Genomic DNA, 5,000 nt, shown 5'->3' on the forward strand with positions numbered 1-5,000 from the left:
GCTGGCATCGTTTATGGTTAGAACTAGGGCGGTATCTGATCGCCTTCGAACCTCTAACTTTCGTTCTTGATTAATGAAAACATACTTGGCAAATGCTTTCGCTTCTGTTCGTCTTGCGACGATCCAAGAATTTCACCTCTAACGTCGCAATACGAATGCCCCCGCCTGTCCCTATTAATCATTACCTCGGGTTCCGAAAACCAACAAAATAGAACCGAGGTCCTATTCCATTATTCCATGCACACAGTATTCAGGCGGGCTTGCCTGCTTTAAGCACTCTAATTTGTTCAAAGTAAACGTGCCGGCCCACCGAGACACTCAACAAAGAGCACCCTGGTAGGATTTAAACGGGGTCCGCCTCGGGACGCGAAAGCACCCCTTCGGCTCGCCCCACCGGCAGGACGTCCCACGATACATGCCAGTTAAACACCGACGGGCGGTGAACCAACAGCGTGGGACACAAATCCAACTACGAGCTTTTTAACCGCAACAACTTTAATATACGCTATTGGAGCTGGAATTACCGCGGCTGCTGGCACCAGACTTGCCCTCCAATAGATACTCGTTAAAGGATTTAAAGTGTACTCATTCCGATTACGGGGCCTCGGATGAGTCCCGTATCGTTATTTTTCGTCACTACCTCCCCGTGCCGGGAGTGGGTAATTTGCGCGCCTGCTGCCTTCCTTGGATGTGGTAGCCGTTTCTCAGGCTCCCTCTCCGGAATCGAACCCTGATTCCCCGTTACCCGTTACAACCATGGTAGGCGCAGAACCTACCATCGACAGTTGATAAGGCAGACATTTGAAAGATGCGTCGCCGGTACGAGGACCGTGCGATCAGCCCAAAGTTATTCAGAGTCACCAAGGCAAACGGACCAGACAAGCCAATCCGATTGGTTTTGATCTAATAAAAGCGTCCCTTCCATCTCTGGTCGGGACTCTGTTTGCATGTATTAGCTCTAGAATTACCACAGTTATCCAAGTAACGTGGGTACGATCTAAGGAACCATAACTGATTTAATGAGCCATTCGCGGTTTCACCTTAATGCGGCTTGTACTGAGACATGCATGGCTTAATCTTTGAGACAAGCATATGACTACTGGCAGGATCAACCAGGGAGCTGCGTCAACTAGAGCTGAGCAGCCGGCCGCCCGGGAGTGTGTCCCGGGGGCCCGCGCGAACACGCAAGCGTCCGCTCAATTATTCTGCAAACAGGAGGAGGCCGAGCTCCCCTGCACGATACACCTCGAAACCCTCTCAGGTCCCGGCGGCGCGCAGCGCCGTCCTAGGTACTTGGTCGGTTTCGAGAGAGGCGCAATCGCCCGGAGTTAGGCGAGTAGACGGTTTTAGTGCGAACACCCTTGCTCCCAACTGAGCTTGCCGCTGCCGACAGAGGCCCGGGAGCGTGCTGTCGTGGCATTGCCGGCGGGAGACAACACGCGCCACCTATGGTGACCGGCAGCTCCAACGCCAGCGCCACACAAGGGCAAAGCCCCACTTGGGTGCAGAAGCGAACTCTCCCAGCACAGCGCACGCGCCAACACGTCCGCACAACTGCGATACAAACCACCTGCGAGAACCGCTGGGGCGACCGAGCAGCAGACGGCGTCGCGGCGCCGAGTGCCAGGCGGCGGCGCATCCTCAACGCACACAGTCCTCAATCAGACCAGCACACTGCAGATGTCCACCGCGCTTCGCACCGGGCTCGGCTGAACCAACTTTGGCCGCCAGGCGCCGCGTGCAGGGTGCGCCGCAGCGTAGCTGCGCCGCCTGCCGGGCCCGTCGGCTGGCGCTCCTGCCACTCGGCGCCCCCCACCAGCCGGCTGTTGCGCGTGCGCCCACGCAGCGCGCGGCCAACACGCCGGGCGGCCCCCCTTCACCGGCCGGGAACAGTCCCACCAAGCCACCGCCGCGTATCGCTTCATACCCACATGGGCCTAGTCACGTGTGTGGATGTGGCGGGTACCGCTGAAACAACCGGTTAATAGCTGTACCGATCGTCGCCATCACAGATTCACCTCCAGCGTGAACAACCGCTCAACAACGGATTTCCAGTTCATTTGCGTATCTTGGGCAGTAAACGTAGATGTCCACCTACATTTGCGAATTCAACAATTCTTGCATGCCAGGATGTCATGTGTCACGACACGCTACATCAGACCACATACACACTGCGACATGTGCAGAAGAGAACACGTGGAAGGTGGCCCGCGCAAGTATGCGATGTCCCTTCCGCGATCCACTGTCAACCGGCATCTGCGGCATGTCCCAGATATGGAACGCGGTCCACCAGGGTAGCACTTTGTGTGAGGCAATACGACAAAGTCGGAATACACGCGTCACTACATCAGACGGCTCACGCTGACCTGACCTGACCTGACCTGACCTGACTCACCGCACCACCACCCCCAGCGACCCAGGGTGACATACAATGCGTTCGTACGTTCCTCCCACACGCCTCTACGGCGTACCACAGTGCAACCTAGCTGTTATTGGGAGACGAGACAAGTAGCATCGAGCACAACATATGGAAATTGAGATTCGACACCGTTGGGCACAGCCAGCGTACAGTCACACGTATCACACTACTTCACTCTGTACGTAACTACCGATGATCGGTACAGCGTGTGGGTTACGCGTACGACATCAGCGGACAATGGACACAGACCATACCACGACGTACACTGAGGGCGTCGACATCTGAATGCAACTGAACAGCTGCGAGGCTCATTTAACACTCACACGCCAGACCGACCAGCTTGAGAGGACAGAGACACAAAGAGGGGGACAGAGGGGGGGGGGGGGGCCGATATAGTCCTATTGCAGTACAATTGACAGTGGATAGCGGGAATATGTGGAAAGTAAGCAACACTCGCAAGACATCTACATGAGGATAACAACGACACCAGAGATTCCGAGCAGTGAACTATGTTAGGCAAAGGGACAACGTGGGTTAGGTTAAGGGACAACGTGGGTTAGGTTAAGGGACAACGTGGGTTAGGTTAAGGGACAACGTGGGTTAGGTTAAGGGACAACGTGGGTTAGGTTAAGGGACAACGTGGGTTAGGTTAAGGGACAACGTGGGTTAGGTTAAGGGACAACGTGGGTTAGGTTAAGGGACAACGTGGGTTAGGTTAAGGGACAACGTGGGTTAGGTTAAGGGACAACGTGGGTTAGGTTAAGGGACAACGTGGGTTAGGTTAAGGGACAACGTGGGTTAGGTTAAGGGACAACGTGGGTTAGGTTAAGGGACAACTTGGGTTAGGTTAAGGGACAACTTGAGTTAGGTTAAGGGACAACTTGAGTTAGGTTAAGGGACAACTTGAGTTAGGTTAAGGGACAACTTGAGTTAGGTTAAGGGACAACTTGAGTTAGGTTAAGGGACAACTTGAGTTAGGTTAAGGGACAACTTGAGTTAGGTTAAGGGACAACTTGAGTTAGGTTAAGGGACAACTTGAGTTAGGTTAAGGGACAACTTGAGTTAGGTTAAGGGACAACTTGAGTTAGGTTAAGGGACAACTTGAGTTAGGTTAAGGGACAACTTGAGTTAGGTTAAGGGACAACTTGAGTTAGGTTAAGGGACAACTTGAGTTAGGTTAAGGGACAACTTGAGTTAGGTTAAGGGACAACTTGAGTTAGGTTAAGGGACAACTTGAGTTAGGTTAAGGGACAAATTGAGTTAGGTTAAGGGACAAATTGAGTTAGGTTAAGCGATAATCTGGTACAGCCACAGTTAGGTTAAGCGATGATCTGGTACAGCCACAGTTAGGTTAAGCGATGATCTGGTACAGCCACAGTTAGGTTAAGCGATAATCTGGTACAGCCACAGTTAGGTTAAGCGATAATCTGGTACAGCCACAGTTAGGTTAAGCGATAATCTGGTACAGCCACAGTTAGGTTAAGCGATAATCTGGTACAGCCACAGTTAGGTTAAGCGATAATCTGGTACAGCCACAGTTAGGTTAAGCGATAATCTGGTACAGCCACAGTTAGGTTAAGCGATAATCTGGTACAGCCACAGTTAGGTTAAGCGATAATCTGGTACAGCCACAGTTAGGTTAAGCAATAAAGTTGGTTAAATTTGGTATTGTGGGAAAGGGGGAAGAGAGAGAGAGGGGGGGGGGTGGATAGTGGTGGCAGTACGCGGATGCCTGAGTCACCGTCAGATACGTCACGTCGGTTCGATGCTTGTAGCAAGAGGCTGGCGGGTCTGTGTCTCTCACTTCTGCAATTTTTCATGTGGTATAACACGAGGGCGGGGGGTGATATTTGGTGCCCCTCTGTGTAGGATGTGTGTTGGTTTATCTGAGCAATGGTAGTTGTCGGAGGAGTGGGGTATTGTGCTTTTATAGGTGGACCTACTGCTCTGGTTATCATAGTGTCGACGGTGCAATGTCGCAGAGAGGATGCACTCGACATTGTCGCATTCCAGATGTTTACGTATTGTGTGTCTCCGTTGCAGGCCAAGAGTGGTGCATGTTCGAGTGTCTGGCTGACGTGCGATTCACGTTGTGTGCCCAGTCTTACAGCACGTATAGGGACATTCGCATAAATCATCTATATGTGGCCTTGCATCATTTACTAAGCAGTGCCGTGAGACGACCGAACTATTAGGAAAGTACTGATGTACCGCATAATGTTTACCTTCCACCACACGGCGAGTATCGACTGTGCCCAGCGTTGCCACCGCAGGCAGCGGTCACCGTCACCATTGTGCGGCGGAACGGAACATCTATATCCTCAGAGGAGCACTCTTTGCCGCCGGGCGTCAGGTCTCGCGGCCTGCCGGCCAGCGCCCACGACGAACTTACTGCATGTATAGGGACAGCGGGAATTTGGCATACTTGATATAACTCTTCATGAGACGCAAGATATAGGGGTGGATTGCAACTTACGACTGCGAGAAAAGTCCGCCGTTCATCCGCCGGAGTTGCGATTTCGGCGGGGCACGTACGGTCGCGGGTGGAGCACTTGGTGCGGCGTACGCACCCGGGTTGCGG

General features: G+C 52.9%; 1 non-coding gene across 1 annotated transcript in view; it reads right to left on the reverse strand.

Moving 5' to 3' along the window:
* LOC126320165 (small subunit ribosomal RNA) overlaps nucleotides 1–1,119 on the reverse strand; it is a 1,893-nt gene extending 774 nt beyond the window's left edge. Inside the window, exon 1 of the ribosomal RNA XR_007557912.1 lies at nucleotides 1–1,119. This exon is cut by the window's left edge and continues 774 nt beyond it. This is a non-coding gene — a ribosomal RNA (small subunit ribosomal RNA).
* Between the last annotated feature and the right edge of the window lie 3,881 nt (nucleotides 1,120–5,000).

Source organism: Schistocerca gregaria, unplaced genomic scaffold (assembly GCF_023897955.1).
Source record: "Schistocerca gregaria isolate iqSchGreg1 unplaced genomic scaffold, iqSchGreg1.2 ptg000703l, whole genome shotgun sequence".
In the NCBI taxonomy this organism is placed as follows: domain Eukaryota; kingdom Metazoa; phylum Arthropoda; class Insecta; order Orthoptera; family Acrididae; genus Schistocerca; species Schistocerca gregaria.